At 41.3% G+C, this 22,488-nt stretch overlaps 1 protein-coding gene across 1 annotated transcript in view; it reads right to left on the bottom strand.

The window, feature by feature from the left end:
* Nucleotides 1-22,488, bottom strand: part of CERS4 (ceramide synthase 4) — a 501,010-nt gene that overhangs the window by 451,626 nt on the left and 26,896 nt on the right. The window lies entirely within an intron of this gene.

The raw sequence follows: 22,488 nt of genomic DNA, 5'->3' as shown, positions 1-22,488 counted from the left end.
TAGCCCTTATAACTTTTGGTGCAATAATTTTTTGAAATACTTTTTCTTAGTGTTATTATGACAGTAACTATACTTTGTCATATATTTTGATGTGTTTTAATTACAGTAATCATTCACGTTGACTTTCAATTTGTAATACCAGCGGTAAGCCCAGCAAGCGCAAACACCCTCAATAAACCCCTTATCGCTCGCATGCAAACATCTGTATGCTTGTAATATGGCCCTACGTTTGGATTTTGGAATTCCAGATTTGGGGATTTGTACCTGTACAACATTTGTATAAGGGTTAAAATGTATACCGTATGATATATTACTTACGGCCCAATGATCTAATACTTGCAATTTCAGATGTCTCCTATTAAAATAAAAGAAGCTCACTGGAAAATGGACACTTTGCTCCGTAGTTAGCAGTAAGCGCACTTTTACATTATGCTCCTTTCTGGGAATAGCATCTTACATTCGCCTATATTTTCTTATGCATGTATTTGTCTATTAGGGTTATAAGTATTTTCAGTGTTTTGAAAAAAACTGGCCACCTTTTAGTTTGTGAGAAAAAACTGTGAGATCTGTAGTGCGAAAATCTTTACAGGTAGGATTTTAGAGATGATTTGTTCCTGAGTAATTTACATACAAATTTTATATTTTTGATAAAAACAGAATTTATGTTTACCTGATAAATTACTTTCTCCAACGGTGTGTCCGGTCCACGGCGTCATCCTTACTTGTGGGATATTCTCTTCCCCAACAGGAAATGGCAAAGAGCCCAGCAAAGCTGGTCACATGATCCCTCCTAGGCTCCGCCTACCCCAGTCATTCGACCGACGTTAAGGAGGAATATTTGCATAGGAGAAACCATATGGTACCGTGGTGACTGTAGTTAAAGAAAATAAAATATCAGACCTGATTAAAAAAACCAGGGCGGGCCGTGGACCGGACACACCGTTGGAGAAAGTAATTTATCAGGTAAACATAAATTCTGTTTTCTCCAACATAGGTGTGTCCGGTCCACGGCGTCATCCTTACTTGTGGGAACCAATACCAAAGCTTTAGGACACGGATGAAGGGAGGGAGCAAATCAGGTCACCTAAATGGAAGGCACCACGGCTTGCAAAACCTTTCTCCCAAAAATAGCCTCAGAAGAAGCAAAAGTATCAAACTTGTAAAATTTGGTAAAAGTGTGCAGGGAAGACCAAGTCGCTGCCCTACATATCTGATCAACAGAAGCCTCGTTCTTGAAGGCCCATGTGGAAGCCACAGCCCTAGTGGAATGAGCTGTGATTCTTTCGGGAGGCTGCCGTCCGGCAGTCTCGTAAGCCAATCTGATGATGCTTTTAATCCAAAAAGAGAGAGAGGTAGAAGTTGCTTTTTGACCTCTCCTTTTACCGGAATAAACAACAAACAAGGAAGATGTTTGTCTAAAATCCTTTGTAGCATCTAAATAGAATTTTAGAGCGCGAACAACATCCAAATTGTGCAACAAACGTTCCTTCTTTGAAACTGGTTTCGGACACAGAGAAGGTACGATAATCTCCTGGTTAATGTTTTTGTTAGAAACAACTTTTGGAAGAAAACCAGGTTTAGTACGTAAAACCACCTTATCAGCATGGAACACCAGATAAGGAGGAGAACACTGCAGAGCAGATAATTCTGAAACTCTTCTAGCAGAAGAAATTGCAACTAAAAACAAAACTTTCCAAGATAATAACTTAATATCAACGGAATGCAAGGGTTCAAACGGAACCCCCTGAAGAACTGAAAGAACTAAATTGAGACTCCAAGGAGGAGTCAAAGGTTTGTAAACAGGCTTAATTCTAACCAGAGCCTGAACAAAGGCTTGAACATCTGGCACAGCGGCCAGCTTTTTGTGAAGTAACACAGACAAGGCAGAAATCTGTCCCTTCAGGGAACTTGCAGATAATCCTTTTTCCAATCCTTCTTGAAGGAAGGATAGAATCCTAGGAATCTTAACCTTGTCCCAAGGGAATCCTTTAGATTCACACCAACAGATATATTTTTTCCAAATTTTGTGGTAAATCTTTCTAGTTACAGGCTTTCTGGCCTGAACAAGAGTATCGATAACAGAATCTGAGAACCCTCGCTTCGATAAGATCAAGCGTTCAATCTCCAAGCAGTCAGCTGGAGTGAAACCAGATTCGGATGTTCGAACGGACCCTGAACAAGAAGGTCTCGTCTCAAAGGTAGCTTCCAAGGTGGAGCCGATGACATATTCACCAGATCTGCATACCAAGTCCTGCGTGGCCACGCAGGAGCTATCAAGATCACCGACGCCCTCTCCTGATTGATCCTGGCTACCAGCCTGGGGATGAGAGGAAACGGCGGGAACACATAAGCTAGTTTGAAGGTCCAAGGTGCTACTAGTGCATCCACTAGAGCCGCCTTGGGATCCCTGGATCTGGACCCGTAGCAAGGAACTTTGAAGTTCTGACGAGAGGCCATCAGATCCATGTCTGGAATGCCCCACAGCTGAGTGACTTGGGCAAAGATTTCCGGATGGAGTTCCCACTCCCCCGGATGCAATGTCTGACGACTCAGAAAATCCGCTTCCCAATTTTCCACTCCTGGGATGTGGATAGCAGACAGGTGGCAGGAGTGAGACTCCGCCCATAGAATGATTTTGGTCACTTCTTCCATCGCCAGGGAACTCCTTGTTCCCCCCTGATGGTTGATGTACGCAACAGTTGTCATGTTGTCTGATTGAAACCGTATGAACTTGGCCCTCGCTAGCTGAAGCCAAGCCTTGAGAGCATTGAATATCGCTCTCAGTTCCAGAATATTTATCGGTAGAAGAGATTCTTCCCGAGACCAAAGACCCTGAGCTTTCAGGGATCCCCAGACCGCGCCCCAGCCCATCAGACTGGCGTCGGTTGTGACAATGACCCACTCTGGTCTGCGGAATGTCATCCCTCGTGACAGGTTGTCCAGGGACAGCCACCAACGGAGTGAGTCTCTGGTCCTCTGATTTACTTGTATCTTCGGAGACAAGTCTGTATAGTCCCCATTCCACTGACTGAGCATGCACAGTTGTAATGGTCTTAGATGAATGCGTGCAAAAGGAACTATGTCCATTGCCGCTACCATCAACCCGATCACTTCCATGCACTGAGCTATGGAAGGAAGAGGAACGGAATGAAGTATCCGACAAGAGTCTAGAAGTTTCGTTTTTCTGGCCTCTGTCAGAAAAATCCTCATTTCTAAGGAGTCTATTATTGTTCCCAAGAAGGGAACCCTTGTTGACGGAGATAGAGAACTCTTTTCCACGTTCACTTTCCATCCGTGAGATCTGAGAAAGGCCAGGACAATGTCCGTGTGAGCCTTTGCTTGAGGAAGGGACGACGCCTGAATCAGAATGTCGTCCAAGTAAGGTACTACAGCAATGCCCCTTGGTCTTAGCACAGCTAGAAGGGACCCTAGTACCTTTGTGAAAATCCTTGGAGCAGTGGCTAATCCGAAAGGAAGCGCCACGAACTGGTAATGTTTGTCCAGGAATGCGAACCTCAGGAACCGATGATGTTCCTTGTGGATAGGAATATGTAGATACGCATCCTTTAAATCCACCGTGGTCATGAATTGACCTTCCTGGATGGAAGGAAGAATAGTTCGAATGGTTTCCATCTTGAACGATGGAACCTTGAGGAACTTGTTTAAGATCTTGAGATCTAAGATTGGTCTGAACGTTCCCTCTTTTTTGGGAACTATAAACAGATTGGAGTAGAACCCCATCCCTTGTTCTCTTAATGGAACAGGATGAATCACTCCCATTTTTAACAGGTCTTCTACACAATGTAAGAATGCCTGTCTTTTTATGTGGTCTGAAGACAACTGAGACCTGTGGAACCTTCCCTTTGGGGGAAGTCCCTTGAATTCCAGAAGATAACCTTGGGAGACTATTTCTAGCGCCCAAGGATCCAGAACATCTCTTGCCCAAGCCTGAGCGAAGAGAGAGAGTCTGCCCCCCACCAGATCCGGTCCCGGATCGGGGGCCAACATTTCATGCTGTCTTGGTAGCAGTGGCAGGTTTCTTGGCCTGCTTTCCCTTGTGCCAGCCTTGCATTGGTCTCCAAGCTGGCTTGGCTTGAGAAGTATTACCCTCTTGCTTAGAGGACGTAGCACTTTGGGCTGGTCCGTTTCTACGAAAGGGACGAAAATTAGGTTTATTTTTTGCCTTGAAAGGCCGATCCTGAGGAAGGGCGTGGCCCTTACCCCCAGTGATATCAGAGATAATCTCTTTCAAGTCAGGGCCAAACAGCGTTTTCCCCTTGAAAGGAATGTTAAGTAGCTTGTTCTTGGAAGACGCATCAGCCGACCAAGATTTCAACCAAAGCGCTCTGCGCGCCACAATAGCAAACCCAGAATTCTTAGCCGCTAACCTAGCCAATTGCAAAGTGGCGTCTAGGGTGAAAGAATTAGCCAATTTGAGAGCATTGATTCTGTCCATAATCTCCTCATAAGGAGGAGAATCACTATCGACCGCCTTTATCAGCTCATCGAACCAGAAACATGCGGCTGTAGCGACAGGGACAATGCATGAAATTGGTTGTAGAAGGTAACCCTGCTGAACAAACATCTTTTTAAGCAAACCTTCTAATTTTTTATCCATAGGATCTTTGAAAGCACAACTATCCTCTATGGGTATAGTGGTGCGTTTGTTTAAAGTGGAAACCGCTCCCTCGACCTTGGGGACTGTCTGCCATAAGTCCTTTCTGGGGTCGACCATAGGAAACAATTTTTTAAATATGGGGGGAGGGACGAAAGGAATACCGGGCCTTTCCCATTCTTTATTAACAATGTCCGCCACCCGCTTGGGTATAGGAAAAGCTTCTGGGAGCCCCGGCACCTCTAGGAACTTGTCCATTTTACATAGTTTCTCTGGGATGACCAACTTGTCACAATCATCCAGAGTGGATAATACCTCCTTAAGCAGAATGCGGAGATGTTCCAACTTAAATTTAAATGCAATCACATCAGGTTCAGCTAGTTGAGAAATGTTCCCTGAATCAGTAATTTCTCCCTCAGACAAAACCTCCCTGGCCCCATCAGACTGGGTTAGGGGCCCTTCAGAAATATTATTATCAGCGTCGTCATGCTCTTCAGTATCTAAAACAGAGCAGTCGCGCTTACGCTGATAAGTGTTCATTTTGGCTAAAATGTTTTTGACAGAATTATCCATTACAGCCGTTAATTGTTGCATAGTAAGGAGTATTGGCGCGCTAGATGTACTAGGGGCCTCCTGAGTGGGCAAGAATCGTGTAGACGAAGGAGGGAATGATGCAGTACCATGCTTACTCCCCTCACTTGAGGAATCATCTTGGGCATCATTGTCATTGTCACATAAATCACATTTATTTAAATGAATAGGAATTCTGGCTTCCCCACATTCAGAACACAGTCTATCTGGTAGTTCAGACATGTTAAACAGGCATAAACTTGATAACAAAGTACAAAAAACGTTTTAAAATAAAACCGTTACTGTCACTTTAAATTTTAAACTTAACACACTTTATTACTGCAAATGCGAAAAAACATGAAGGAATTGTTCAAAATTCACCAAATTTTCACCACAGTGTCTTAAAGCCTTAAAAGTATTGCACACCAAATTTGGAAGCTTTAACCCTTAAAATAACGGAACCGGAGCCGTTTTGAACTTTAACCCCTTTACAGTCCCTGGTATCTGCTTTGCTGAGACCCAACCAAGCCCCAAGGGGAATACGATACCAAATGACGCCTTCAGAAAGTCTTTTCTAAGTATCAGAGCTCCTCTCACATGCGACTGCATGCCATGCCTCTCAAAAACAAGTGAGCAACACCGGCGCGAAAATGAGGCTCTGCCTATGCTTTGGGAAAGCCCCTAAAGAATAAGGTGTCTAAAACAGTGCCTGCCGATATTATTATATCAAAATACCCAGATAAAATGATTCCTCAAGGCTAAATATGTGTTAATAATCAATCGATTTAGCCCAGAAAAAGTCTACAGTCTTGATAAGCCCTTTTTGAAGCCCTTATTTACGATCGTAATAAACATGGCTTACCGGATCCCATAGGGAAAATGACAGCTTCCAGCATTACATCGTCTTGTTAGAATGTGTCATACCTCAATCAGCAAGAGACTGCTCACTGTTCCCCCAACTGAAGTTAATTGCTCTCAACAGTCCTGTGTGGAACAGCCATGGATTTTAGTGACGGTTGCTAAAATCATTTTCCTCATACAAACAGAAATCTTCATCTCTTTTCTGTTTCTGAGTAAATAGTACATACCAGCACTATTTCAAAATAACAAACTCTTGATTGAATAATAAAAACTACAGTTAAACACTAAAAAACTCTAAGCCATCTCCGTGGAGATGTTGCCTGTACAACGGCAAAGAGAATGACTGGGGTAGGCGGAGCCTAGGAGGGATCATGTGACCAGTTTTGCTGGGCTCTTTGCCATTTCCTGTTGGGGAAGAGAATATCCCACAAGTAAGGATGACGCCGTGGACCGGACACACCTATGTTGGAGAAATACGATTTTTGGTGAAGAATTTTGTTAAATTTTTGAAGCACCTTAACAAAACATTTTTTTCTGCATATGTTTGTGTGAATGGTTCAATTATTAGTTTTGTAAGATTTTAAAAATAAAAGTTTTATTCTGTACTTTGGTAAATGCATGCATCTGCTCCCCATACGAAAATGCTGTATACTGCCCTTAGCTAGACATCGTGTGGCTTTAGATCATTCTATGATGTATATATATATATATGTGTGTGTGTGTATATATACAGTATATGCAAATTAGGGCTTCACGATTAATCGCATATGCGATTTAAAACCACGATTAATCGCCGCGATTTAAAAATCGCGAGAGTATGCAATTTTTAGCCCCGCTCCTATGACATACAGGAGGAGGCTTGTATAGGCTAGCCCTCCGCTGCCGAGTAAACCTGGTTAAAGACTCACACACACAAAGACCACTGTGTGCCAGGAGTATGTCTCCCCGGTACATAAGTACATGACATGGACATGACACAGTACCACGCATACCTACCCCGCTGCACGTCACCTTCCGGCCGTTATTTCACCACCAGCTGTGCCCATACTGCTCTCACCCCGCCCGCCTCCTACCCGCCATACCCCAACTCTCAGGCGGCAATAACAGTGCCTGGCAACGGCCGTACAAGGCTCCTCCCTAGAGATGTTGTAACCTACCGAGGTACCACCCAGCTGTGTGCCAGGGACTCTGTCACCTAATAAACTAATAGTTCGGGCAGGGCCACAGCTCAAACTTGGTCCAGACCTTTAGCGCACTTCCTGATGTGGGAGGTACTGGAGAGCTAATCCTGGCACAGACTGTAAGTGTCAGGCAAGGCTGCCCCTGGTACCCAACCTGCTGATACCTTATCACCGGTGTTTCAATGTTGTAGTTTGAGGGTCTGGTCGCCTCGTTCAGTGGCTTGTTTGTGGTCATGTTAGTGCTCACCCATAGCCCTCTGCTCTCATGCATCTTGGTTTGTGCCTTCTTCTTGCTGCTGATAACCACCAGGTACGATCCTGTCCCAGAGGAACGGGCTCTGCAGGTGCTGAAGCCCTAGGGACGGGTGTCGGTTATCGCCCACCGAGGAGGAGGACACGATGCTCACAAGAACACACTGGCAGCCATCAGAATGGTATCTGTCACTGTACATTAGGTTTGATATATTTTTATAACATGCCGCATGTGTGAGCCCTAGAAATGCCCTAGTGCCTTATTAGAATTGGCACAGTAAATATGCCATGTGTGAGAGCCCTTTGAGCCCGTTTATTGGTCAGGCTCTCATTGTATTTGTTACTGACAATATCTGTGTCTACCACAGCATATTTGTCTTTCTAGATATGTGTATTAGTTTAGTATGGGTTTAACCACCATGTTCTGAGGGAACATACTAGTGACTACTTGTGGCATGACCTCTTAGTCATGTATATAGAACTGAGTGTACATATGTATTACCTGCACGTCAGGTACCTGTGAGTGTGTGTGTAATATATATATATATATAGATAGATAGATAGATAGATAGATAGATAGATAGATAGATAGAGACACTATTAGAAGAGATCCAGCACTCACATTCAAAGCCAACTTCCAGGGTGCCCTTCAAATTTAGGATCTACAAGGGTGAAAATACGTTCTGCACAATCTTGTTTCAAAATGAAACCGATAGGAATTAGTTATTAGAGGTAACAAGCTGTCACCCTCTGAGCCTAAAGAAGGCTTTGCCTAAATCGCAATTTAAGAGAGTGGTCCGTAACAATACAGATGATAACAACAAGATGATTCAACTCCTAGCCATGCAAAGAAAATTTGAAGAGAGAGGTTATGGTTTTTTGACACAGACCCGCCAGGCATTGTCAGATTCTTTGAATATAACTCAGGAGCAAGCCTTAGTCAAAGGTGACAAAAAAGTGGCAAAGAGGATGATCTTCACTACAACCTTCACTCCTGAAAGGTTAGACTTCTTGAAATCCCTGAAAGATCACTGGGATATACTATCCACGGATAGGTCCTTGCCATTTGCAGCAATGGAAACGCCAATTGTCGGCTTCAGAAGAGGGCGATCACTGAAGGACTTGCTCTTGAGGCCTGGTGTAGTGGTTGCACTACCTGTGGTGGCTTAACCCAGAGCAACTTCTTTATACACCCCTGTACGAACAAGACGTTTTTTTATACAACACAGGGTCATTTGCACTACTAAATTCATTGTTTATCTACTTCACTGTCCATGTGGCAGATTTTATGTAGGCAAGACCCAGGATGACCTTAGAACTAGAATGGCTAACCACCGGTCGTCGATTCGCAGAGTCATCGAAATTGGCGATTCTGACCAACCGGTGGCTAGACATTTTTGTACTAACCGACATGGGGTTTCTGACTTGAGATAAATTTTAATAGATCATGTGACAAGGCCAAGCATTTACTGCAAAAAGAGTCCCAATGGATTTTCAATTTGGATACAATGTATCCAGATGGACTAAATGTACGTATGGATTTCCAATGCTTTCTGTAGGTAACGACTGGTCCTAAGTAGGTTGTGGAGCTATCTTCTTTAAATAGTGCCTATGTCTTTAGATTTGTGTAAATATACGTATGACCATAGGAGGGGAGTATCTCCTACCATTATGTCCCCTATGATAGTCTGTTTATGATATTAGGTAATGTATACCCCCTTTTATTGGTGACTAGTAATATTTGAAAATAAGCGTAGAACAATATTGTTAGGACAACAGGGACATTGTTATATACGGCACAAATACAGGTACTATCTTTCTGACATAGTGAAGCAATGACACTGCTTATTAGTTTGTAGAGTATCTATGCATACCATTAGACTGTATTGTATGTATTCACTTTATTCTTTGTTTATTTTATTGTTTGCTTTTTTAGCAATTTTGGTCAGGTCGGCTCTCCGTATTGCCGTTGGCGCATGCGCAGTTGGGCTGAACAGACGCAAAGGAGTTTGGCAGTTGCTCTTCATGGTGTAGGTCTTGGGTTATAAATTGGTGAATGTGTCTTAAGTTTGTTATTTGTCTGAGGAAGGGGAGACCCCTCGAAAACATTTACCATGTTATTAAAGTAATTTTGCTATAACGCCAAGTGCCTTCCTGGTATATATATATATATATATATATATATATATATATATATATATATACACACACACACACACACACACACACATACAGGTGAAACTCAAAAAATTAGAATATCGTGCAAAAGTTCATTTATTTCACTAATGCAACTTAAAAGGTGAAACTAATATTTGAGATAGACTCATTACATGCAAAGCAAGATAGTTCAAGCCATGATTTGTCATAATTGTGATGATTATGGCTTACAGCTCATGAAAACCCCAAATCCACAATCTCAGAAAATTAGAATATTGTAAAAAGGTGCAATATTCTAGGCTCAAAGTGTCCCACTCTAATCAGCTAATTAAGCCATAACACCTGCAAAGGGTTCATGAGCCTTTAAATGGCCTCTCAGTCTGGTTCAGTAGGAACCACAATCATGGGAAAGACTGCTGACCTGACAGTTGTGCAGAAAACCTTCATTGACACCCTCCATAAGGAGGGGAAACCTCAAAAAGTAATTGCAAAAGAAGTTGGATGTTCCCAAAGTGCTGTATCAAAGCACATTAATAGAAAGTTATGTGGAAGGGAAAAGTGTATAAGAAAAAGGTGCACAAGCAGCAGGGATGACCGCAGCCTGGAGAGGATTGTCAGGAAAAGGCCATTCAAAAGTGTTGGGGACTTTTACAAGGAGTGGACTGAGGCTGGAGTCAGTGCATCAAGAGCCACCACACACAGACGGATCCTGGACATGAGCTTCAAATGTCGTATTCCTCTTGTCAAGCCACTCCTGAACAAAAAACAAGTCAGAAGTGTCTTACATGGGCTAAAGAAAAACAGACCTGGTCTGTTGCTCAGTGGTCCAAAGTCCTCTTTTCTGATGAGAGCAAATTTTGCATCTCATTTGCCCCAAGGCAGAACATAGTGCAATCTGCGATAATATAGCAGAAAGTGGAGCCTGCCTGCAGAAAGAATGGCCAGTTCTGTTAAGCACATCATTTTCTTCAACAGTTTTTTTTTTTTTTAATTATTATTATTGCGCATAGCAACCGGCACATTTTTACTTTCACATTATTGGCTGCTGCTCATGAAATTGATACATTTTATTAGATGCTTTGCTTATAACTTAAATTTGTTACTTTAGCCGCCAGAACTGCTTCTGCGACTGAGGTAAGTGTGCAGCCAGGGATGCGCGTTAATAATAGCAGAAAAACCCTTGTAGTGTAACCCTTCTCCTCCCCGGTTCAAAGTGTTAATAGCACCGCACAGGGAAAAAAAGTGTTATCCCTGCTGCGGTCTGCTTGTGAAGACTGTTAGATTAAAAGTGATGTGTGTGGGCGGAGTTTTGGGAATTGCCGATTCCCACTTTTGATAATCAATCACAATTGCCAAATTAGACAAGACACACAACCAACCGGTATAAACTTTCACAGTAGTGTTGTAAAAAAAAGAACATGAAGGCTGAAGCTAGCACTGCTTAAAACTGAGGCGGTCCCCACTCTCTACTGAAGCCCGCACCCAGGCTGTAAACATTTTTTTGTGAATGTGAGCGCAGCCTTCATGTTCTTTTTTTTACAACACTACTGTGAAAGTTTATACCGGTTGGTTGTGTGTCTTGTCTAATCTGGCAATTGTGATTGATTATCAAAAGTGGGAATCGGCAATTCCCAAAACTCCGCCCACACACATCACTTTTAATCTAACAGTCTTCACAAGCAGACCGCAGCAGGGATAACACTTTTTTACCCTTTGAGGTGCTATTAACACTTTGAGCGGGGAGGAGAAGGGTTACAATACAGCGGTTGTCCATAGCGCGACACTGGAGTGCTATGTTTTCTGTGTGGTATCATAAAGCATATAAAGTCACAGGCAGCAGATGTATTATATACCCCCTGGGGCTGTTTGTATGTTTTAACCTTTACAAACAGCCCCAGGGGGTATATAATACATCTGCTGCCTGTGACTTTATATGGTTTATGATATCACACAGAAAACATAGCACTCCAGTGTCGCGCTATGGACAACCGCTGTATTGTAACCCTTCTCCTCCCCGCACAGGGAAAAAAAGTGTTATCCCTGCTGCGGTCTGCTTGTGAAGACTGTTAGATTAAAAGTGATGTGTGTGGGCGGAGTTTTGGGAATGCCGATTCCCACTTTTGATAATCAATCACAATTGCCAAATTAGACAAGACACACAACCAACCGGTATAAGCTTTCACAGTAGTGTTGTAAAAAAAAGAACATGAAGGCTGAAGCTAGCACTGCTTAAAACTGAGGCGGTCCCCACCTCTCTACTGAAGCCCGCACCCAGACTGTAAACATTTTTTTGTGAATGTGAGCGCAGCCTTCATGTTCTTTTTTTTTACAACACTACTGTGAAAGCTTATACCGGTTGGTTGTGTGTCTTGTCTAATCTGGCAATTGTGATTGATTATCAAAAGTGGGAATCGGCAATTCCCAAAACTCCGCCCACACACATCACTTTTAATCTAAAAGTCTTCACAAGCAGACCGCAGCAGGGATAACACTTTTTTTCCCTTTGCGGTGCTATTAACACTTTGAGCCGGGGAGGAGAAGGGTTACAAGTGTTTGCAGAAAAGGCAGCTGGGGGGGGATCTGTAAATGTCTCTCACGTACTGGTGTTCTGCTCCTGCACACTGACACTCGCCCCTCCCTCCATAGCGCAACACTGGAGTGCTATGTTTTCTGTGTGATATCATAAACCATATAAAGTCACAGGCAGCAGATGTATTATATACCCCCTGGGGCTGTTTGTAAAGGTTAAAACATACATGATACAACTATAATGAAATGATGCCAAAGTCAGAGAAAAGCATCAACGGAAACAGACTATATTTAAATTGCAGTTTAGTTATATTATTGTTAAGTATAACACTGGTATATTAGGGGGGTATGCATGAAGAGAGTAGACCAGGGTGATATTGATATGCAGGGGGGTATGCATGAAGAGAGTAGACCAGGGTGATATTGATATGCAGGGGGGTATGCATGAAGAGAGTAGACCAGGGTGATATTGATATGCAGGGGGGTATGCATGAAGAGAGTAGACCAGGGTGATATTGATATGCAGGGGGTATGCATGAAGAGACCAGGGTGATATTGATATGCAGGGGGTATGCATGAAGAGACCAGGGTGATATTGATATGCAGGGGGGTACACATGAAGAGACCAGGGTGATATTGATATGCAGGGGGGGGGTATGCATGAAGAGACCAGGGTGATATTGATATGAAGGGGAGTATGCATGAAGAGACCAGGGTGATATTGATATGCAGGGGGGGGGTATGCATGAAGAGACCAGGGTGATATTGATATGCAGGGGGGGGGGGTATGCATGAAGAGACCAGGGTGATATTGATATGCAGGGGGGGTATGCATGAAGAGACCAGGGTGATATTGATATGAAGGGGAGTATGCATGAAGAGACCAGGGTGATATTGATATGAAGGGGGTATGCATGAAGAGACCATGGTGATATTGATATGCAGGGGGGTATGCATGAAGAGACCATGGTGATATTGATATGCAGGGGGGTTTGCATGAAGAGACCATGGTGATATTGATATGCAGGGGGGGGTATGCATGAAGAGACCAGGGTGATATTGATATGCAGGGGGGTATGCATGAAGAGACCATGGTGATATTGATATGAAGGGGAGTATGCATGAAGAGACCAGGGTGATATTGATATGAAGGGGAGTATGCATGAAGAGACCAGGGTGATATTGATATGAAGGGGAGTATGCATGAAGAGACCATGGTGATATTGATATGAAGGGGAGTATGCATGAAGAGACCAGGGTGATATTGATATGCAGGGGAGTATGCATGAAGAGACCAGGGTGATATTGATATGAAGGGGAGTATGCATGAAGAGACCATGGTGATATTGATATGAAGGGGAGTATGCATGAAGAGACCAGGGTGATATTGATATGAAGGGGAGTATGCATGAAGAGACCAGGGTGATATTGATATGAAGGGGAGTATGCATGAAGAGACCAGGGTGATATTGATATGAAGGGGAGTATGCATGAAGAGACCAGGGTGATATTGATATGAAGGGGGTATGCATGAAGAGACCATGGTGATATTGATATGCAGGGGGTATGCATGAAGAGACCAGGGTGATATTGATATGAAGGGGGTATGCATGAAGAGACCAGGGTGATATTGATATGCAGGGGGGTATGCATGAAGAGACCATAGTGAAGTGATTTCTATTTCAAAATGACCTGCAGAAAATTTTTAACTAAAAAAAATCTCATCGCAGAAAGTGAAAAAAAAGTTCTGCTTCTGGGCTCATTTGTAAACCAAGGACCCAGAGTATGGAGGAAGAATGGAGAGGCACACACTGCAAGATGCTTGAAGTCCAGTGTGAAGTTTCCATAGTCTGTGTTGATTTGGGGAGCCATGTCATCTGCTGGTGTTGGTCCACTGTGCTTCATTAAGTCCAGGGTCAACGCAGCCGTCTACCAGGAGATTTTGGAGCACTTCATGCTTCCTTCCGCAGACAAGCTCTATAGGGATGCTGACTTCATTTTCCAGCAGGACGTGGCACCTGCCCACACTGCCAAAAGCACCAAAACCTGGTTCAATGACCATGGGATTGCTGTGCTTGATTGGCCAGCAAACTCGCCTGACCTGAACTCCATAGAGAATCTATGGGGCATTGCCAAGAGAAAGATGAGACATGAGACCGAACAATGCAGAAGAGCTGAAGGCCGCTATTGAAGCATCCTGGTCTTCCATAACACCTCAGCAGTGCCACAGGCTGATAGCTTCCATGCCACGCCGCATTGAGGCAGTAATTGCTGCAAAAGGGGCCCAAACCAAGTACTGAGTACATACAGTATGCATGCTTATACTTTTCAGAGGTCCGATATTGTTCTATGTACAATCCTTGTTTTATTGATTGCATGTAATATTCTAATTTTCTGAGATTGTGGATTTGGGGTTTTCATGAGCTGTAAGCCATAATCATCACAATTATGACAAATCATGGCTTGAACTATCTTGCTTTGCAATGTAATGAGTCTATCTCATAAAGTCAGAAGACTTGTACCATTTACAAATCTAGTCTACAGGTTTAGGGTGCAGAGACATAAGGTTGGGGTAGCTTGTCACATCGGTTGTAGTTTGGTTAGCGTGAGAGATGGTACGCCTCACTGAATAGGTGGGTTTTCAAGGAGCGTCTTAAGCTATACAAGTTTGGAGTCTTATGAAGCGGGGTAGAGAGTTCCAGAGGACAGGAGCAGCATGTGAGAAGTCTTGGAGATGGGAGTGGGACGTAGAAATAACAGGAGTGGAGAGACGTAAGTCAGAGGTTGATCTAAGAGGACGGGATGAGGAATATTTCATGATGAGAGAGGAAATATAGTTGGGAGTTAGACTGTTGAGAGTTTTGTAAGTTAAGGTTAATACTTTACTTTAAATTGTATTCTGGAGTGTATGGGGAGCCAGTGTAGAGACTGGCAGAGCGGAGCAGCTGATGTAGATAAAAATCAAGATAATATCAAGGTGCTTGCAGTCATAAAATGCATATAATAAAAAAGGAAGAAACAACCAGTATGTATGTGGTTATTTAAAGAATGACAAGGCAGCCCTTAAATCCCATAAAGATGTAGATTGGCGAATTAGGTGGATGAGTCTAGCAGAATCATTCATAATAGATTGGAGGCAGGAGAGGCAGTATTTTGGAAGGCCATTTAGGAGTAGATTGCAATAATCAATGCGTGACAAAATGAGGGAGTGAATTAGTATTTTTGTAGTTTTTTGAGTAAGGAAGGGACGAATTCTGGAAATGTTGCGTAGGTGTGAACGGCGGGATTTGGCAAGCGCATATATATATGCACACATATAGGTACAAACCCCTTTATCCAAACTGATTGGGACCAGAAAAGATTTGGATTTCAGAATAGTTTGGATTTTGGAATATTTACATCTTTAAAATAGGACAGTTGGAGAGGGCATGGAACCAAATGTAAACAACAATATCTTATGTCATTTAGGAAATATTTACATTTCATAATATCATAATATAGCTTATACAAGTAACTAAAGGTGGTTTTATATAATTTTTTAAAATATTTTTGCGACTTACAGGTTTGGATTTTAGAATAAGTTTGGATTTCGGAATTGGGAATTTGTACCTGTATTTATATCTATATCTATATATATATATATATATATATATATATATATATATATATATATATATATATATATACACACACATGTATATATGTCTAAATACGTGTATATATATTTATATGGGTATCAAAAAATTTGCCAGCTGGGTGGCATTATAAATTAGCTAGGTGTGGGCTGTGTAATATTTTCTAATATTATATGATTTTCTGCTATCCAAAGCACAAATTACTTGCATTATTTAGCATAGATGTATTTAATGATATGTTCAATAAAAATTTACATTTTTAATATAAGCTAATTTTAGCTTAATATTGGCTATAATTTTATCCGGGTGGTCAGTAAAATCAACCAGGTGTTGCACCTGCTAAAAATGTCCTGGGGAGAACACTGGGAATATATGTATTTACATGTGTACAGGTAGCCGTCAGTTTACGCCGGGGTTAGGTTCCAGAAGGAATGGTTGTAAATCGAAACCATTGTAAATTGAAACCCAGTTTATAATGTAAGTCAATGGTAAGTGAGGGAGATAGGTAACACCTAATACATTATTTTTAAAGCTTTGAAATAAAGACTTTAAATGCTAAACAGCATTATAAACCTAATAAAATAATCACACAACACAGAATATATAATTAAACTAAGTTAAATGAACAAAAACATTTGCTAAACAGCATTATAAACCTAATAAAATAAACACAACACAGACTTCACTTGCATTTTTCTGCAAACAGTTCTTTCTATGCATTCCAATCTGGACTGATTTATAGACAGTAAGATCTTGTTCCTTTGAAATCTGCTAGATAGCTCAGGTCTGGTTAAACTGATTAATTTCAGCTTGCTTGGCTTTGCTGCAACACAAGCGGACAGCTCCAGCTACTGGCTATTTTAATAAATGCACTGCTTATCAATGCTTTTCAATAGCAGTCACATGACTGGAAAAAAAGGTTGTTATTCTGAAATGGTGTAAATTGAACCGTTGTAAAACGAGGGCCATCTGTATTTATTTATATACATACATATATACACATCCAGTTAAAAACCTTAAAAAAATGTTTTTTCAATTTTAATATTTTATGTGTTTCATTATGTATTTAATATACACTATGTAATAATATACATTTCACATATACATTCTTAAATATATATTTCTATATATCTGTGTATGTATATATATATATATATATATATATATATATATAGACATATAGGTATATAAATATATTTTACAAAAATATAGAAATATAAATTTAAAATAAAAATAATTTTTTTTTCTATGTAAAGAACATTGGAATGTAAAATATTCTACTGTCGGCTTTAGTGCCATAGGTATAACATGGTGTCAGGTTAGCCCGTAAGCGATAAATGTTAGTTGTTTTCTTTAACAGAGCACTCCATTGAAGTCTATGGGGAGGAAAAGTTAATGCGGTGCTGAAGTTAGCGCACAACGGGTTTTGCTTGGGTGCTAACTTTTTACTTTCAACTTGCAATATGTGCGCTAATCCGCCCGTGTTAAAAAGTTTACTTTCAGCATTGTTTCACCTGAGCTGTTTTGGGAGGGATCAGGGAGGCATCAGATGTGAGGGTGATCCCTACATTACAGAACTATTACCCTTACCAGTTAACTAATTAACTCCTTTCACTGATGGGAATTTCAGAAATGTGTTGCGCAGCTGCAATTAGCATCATTCTTATTACCTAAAACCAATGGCAAAGCCATGTATGTCTGCCATTTTTGAACAGAGATTCTTTTACAACCATTTGTGTTATAACTGCACAAGCGGCATGTAAATAATTTCAGTGAGAAACATATAAGTTTGTGAAAAGTTAACAAATTTTTTTATATGGTCACATTTGGCGGTGAAATGGTGGCATGAAATATACCAAAATGGGCCTAGATAAATAACTTGGGATGTCTTCTTAAAAAAATATATATATATATATAGTTTTGACAGGTATATAAAGAAAAAAAAATACGGCTCTATTTCTGTTTAAATGGAGTGATAGCAAAAATGCTGAAAATTCTCCGGTATTTAGGGCACGTTCTTCTCTAAAAGTGCGGTAGCCAATGGGATTAATTGTTAAGTGATGGTATTTCAGTCACACCCATTGCTAACAGGTGCATTAAATCCAGTATAAAGCCATGAAATCTATGTAGATAAACATTGGCTCGACAATGGGTCATACTGAAGAGCTAAGTGAATTTAAATGTGGCACTGTCATAGGATGCCAGTTTGTGAAATTACTGCCTTACTAGATCTGCCCCGAACAACTGTAAATGCTATTATTGTAAAATTGTAGCATCTAGGTGCAACAATAGCCCACTAAGGAAGTGGTAGACAATGCAAACTCACTGAGCAGGGCTGGCAAGTGCTGAAGCAGGTAGCTTGTAAAAATTGCCTATCACCTCTTCTAGAAACAAAATCAGCACAAGAACTGTGAAACGGGTTTCCAAAAGGTACACTGTAAACTGTGCACAAGCCTGAGCAGTGCCAAGCATTGGCTGGAGTAGTGTAACACACACCGCCACTGGACTCTACAGCAGGAGAAACATGTTCTCTGTAGTGATGAATCACACTTCATTATCTGGCAGTCTGATGGAAAAATCTGGGTGTGGCAGATGCAAGAACACTACTTACTAGAATGCATAGTGTACAGTTTAGAGGAGGAGGAGAAATGGTCTGAGCTATTTTTCAGGATTTGGGCTATGGCCTTTAGTTCTAGTGAAGGGTCATCTTAATGCTACACAATACTTTCTAATATAACATTTTACACTCTCCAAAGCACAAATTAATTGCTTAACTTAACACATTTAAAGGAATATGAAACGTCATTTTTTTATTTCATGATTCAGATAGAGCATGATATTTTAAGCAACTTTCTAATTTACTCCTATTATCAATTTTTCTTCATTCTCTTGGTATGCTTTGTTGAATGAGCTGCAATGTACTATTGGTTGCTGACTGAACACATGGGTGAGCCAATGACAATCAGTATATATATGCAGCCACCAATCAGCAGCTAGAACCTAGGTTCTTTGCTGCTCCTGAACTTTCCTAGATAAACCCTTTTCCGCAAAGGATAACAAGAGAAGGAAGCAAATTAAATAATAGAAGTAAATAAGAAAGTTGTTTAAAATTGTATTCTCTATCTGAATCATGAAAGAAAAATGTTGGGTTTCATGTCCCTTTAATGATAATTTGTGCAATAAACAGTGAAAGTTTAATGTTAGTAAATTTTAGCTTAGTGGTCAGTAAAATCAGCAAAGTGCTGCACCCATTGAAAAGGTCCTGGGAGAACGCTACAAGTATTACACATGAAAAATAAGACCACTTGTTTGATAAATGCAATAATTAAATGGGACAGTGTTCCTCTGGACCTATTTAGGACCAGATTACAAGTGGAGCGCTCGAGCGTTAAAGGGACAGTCAACCCAAAATTTCTTTTTTGGGTTATTATTGCCAACTTTAGGCAAATTTTGTAACATATAAAGTTTCCAAGTAATAAGACTTCCTTTTTGTGGCTCTGCTGTTTTAAAATGTCTGTCTGCCCCCTCCCCTATTTCGTCACCAGCATCATTATCTGGCTGTGATCAGAGTTACTTTTCGTTCGTACACGCTCCTGTTTTTGTGAGTGCTGTGTGCATCATTATGATGTATGTTCCTATAACGTACCGAATCTGTGCAGCTGTACACTGTACGTCTGTGTATATGTAATAGGCACATTATATCCCCTATTACCAGCCTGGGGGCAGGTTTACCAGTGAGTGAGGTTTCCTGGCACAACAAAACAACATGCCCCATATGGCAGGTTGGTAATAGGGGATATGTGGGATGGTGATGTGTGCAGCTGTGCGAGCAAGCACACGGTGATAGCGCTGTGGATCTATATGGTTTGCTGCAATGGCTCGGGGACTGTAAGTTGTGGGCTCCCTGTGTGAGCTCTGGGAAAGCAACATGAACACTGATGTGGAGTTTCATATCAGGCACAACTATCCCTGGGCCAAACTACCGGCCAACGTGAAACAGGTAACAGGGACCACAGCGAGGCACTGGTGGGTGCGATACTGAGTGGCATAACGGGCTACAATGAGACAGGTCAGGAGATCAGTTAGACACATCAGGGGAACTAAGTTTGACAGGTCAGTGTTGGACAATCAGAAAGGATGTGGGGCTAGTGCACCAGCGGTAGAGCCTAGTGACCGGTTAAGGAGAACACTGTAAAAAAAAAAACAGTTCAATAGATCACAGTAAAACAGATGAAGGATATTTATTGACTGGCAGTATAAGGCAGTAAACAGTGACAGGACAGTCTAACAGATCAGGGGACGGTACTAAGCCTCACTGTTACCTGTTTCACGTTGGCCGGTAGTTTGGCCCAGGGATAGTTGTGCCTGATATGAAACTCCATGTCAATGTTCATGTTGCTTTCCCAGAGCTCACACAGGGAGCCCACAACTTACAGTCCCCAAGCCATCACAGCAAACCGTATAGATCCACAGCGCTATCACTGTGTGCCTGCTCGCACAGCTGCACACATCACCATCCCACATATCCCCTATTACCAACCTGCCATATGGGGCATGTTGTTTTGTTGTGCCAGGAAACCTCACTCACTGGTAAACCTGCCCCCAGGTTGGTAATAGGGGATATAATGTGCCTATTACATATACACAGACGTACAGTGTACAGCTGCACAGATTCGGTACGTTATAGGAGCATACATCATAATGATGCACACAGCACTCACAAAAACAGGAGCGTGTACGAACGAAAATTAACTCTGATCACAGCCAGATAATGATGCTGGTGACGAAATAGGGGAGGGGGCAGACAGACATTTTAAAACAGCAGAGCCGCAAAAAGTAAGTCTTATTACTTGGAAACTATATATGTTACAAAATTTGCCTAAAGTTGGCAGTAATAAGCAGTTGCAACTTTATATGAATGGCTTAGGAGAAATTTTGGGTTGACTGTCCCTTTAAAGGGACATTATACACAAATGTTTTCCTTGCATAAATATTTTGTAGATGATCTATTTATAAAGCCCATAAAGTTTTTTTTTCTTTTTAAATGTATAGTTTTGCTTATTTTTAAATAACATTGCTCTGATTTTCAGACTCCTAACAAAGCCCCCAAGTTTTATGAGAATGCTGCTTATCACTCTCATTTATTAATCTGTCTTATTACCTGTGCTTACTACACGGATTGCACTATGCACATATCCATATCACATTGATAATTTGTATTACACTATTACATTCAGGTCTTATACAGTATCAAACACCTGACTTGTTTGATACTGATTTGCACCATGCACTTTGTATTATGTACTCATGGAACACTGCATATGTTAAAATGTGTGTATTTAACATTTAAATTATTCCATTTTATAATCATTTATAATTACTATTGTTCTTTGCACCTTATACTGTTTATTTGCAATGTCTGGGCAAGATGTTTTTTATATATTTTGTTGCCTTGGTTTTCCAACTTGTGCAATGACAATAAAAGGAATCTTATCTTAGAATACCGTCAGCTACCTACTCCAGCTTGCTCCTGTTTGTGTAAACGGTCTTTTCCTAAGCAAAAGAAGGGGGAGGGGGGGGGAGTGTCTTATTTCCCACTTGCAGTGGGCTTTCCAGCTACCTTTTCAACAGAGCTAAACTGAGAGCTTCTAAGTAAGTTTTTAAACAGTTTTATACTGGATTTTTATATCAGTATCTGTGCATCTTATTCGTTATAGTAGTGTCTATTACATGTAGTTATATGAAAATGAGTGTCGGGTTGCGCTCTTATTAGAAGTTAAAAGTAAACTCGATCACACGCTAACCCAACGCGCGTAAAAAGTCAAAATTAGAAAACCGCACGTGCAATAACCTATTCCCCCATAGAAGTCAACGAAGCAAATAGGTGGGAAAAAACGAACACCCTTCTCACCTGCAAACCCGAACGCATATTCTCTATTCAGCGGCTCCAGCCACCCATTGTAGAGCACTCTTCTTTAATGAGGTGACGTTTCCACCTCTAAACCAATAGCCATGCGTGTCATCTGACATCCTAGCATGGCTATTGGTTTAGAGGTGGAAACCTCACCTCATTAAAGAAAACATCACCTCATTGGTAAAGAGCGCTGTGCCGTGGGTGGTCGGAGGTGCTAAGTTTAGCAATCTACTGTAGCACAGAAGGGTGAATTTAGCACCCTTTTTTTAGTAACCCGATGACTGAAACTACAGGGTTTTTTTAAACGCTCAGATTTACCATAACTTTAAAGTGAAGGTAAAGTTTGCTGTATTACTATGCACTTATCAGCAATACAGCAGAAATCAATGGCACTTCCATTCAGGCAAATTTTAATTTTTACCTTTATTAGTAGTTTTAGCCGTTATATTCGCAATCTAACAAGCGTAAGATTCAACCCGTTATATATTTTTTTTTTATCCTGCTGGTCACGTTTTCAGAACAGCCAATTGACTTCCTGGCCGTTAGGCGGCCGTCATTTGACGTCACCGCTATCTTCAAAGCTCTGCGCATGCGTTAGATTCCTTCCTCTCCCTGGAAAACCAAGCGCGGCCCCGTTTAGCGCATGCTTACTGACCAAAAAAAAAATTTCAGCAACAATATGTAGCAGGCTTGTTTATAACAAGCATTAACGCATGCGCATTGTGTACCGTCGCCGATGTTTTGCGCATGCACAGTTGTTATCTTGTCCGGGCA

Source organism: Bombina bombina, chromosome 2, assembly GCF_027579735.1.
Source record: "Bombina bombina isolate aBomBom1 chromosome 2, aBomBom1.pri, whole genome shotgun sequence".
In the NCBI taxonomy this organism is placed as follows: domain Eukaryota; kingdom Metazoa; phylum Chordata; class Amphibia; order Anura; family Bombinatoridae; genus Bombina; species Bombina bombina.
This window is presented reverse-complemented; position numbering and strand designations above follow the sequence as displayed.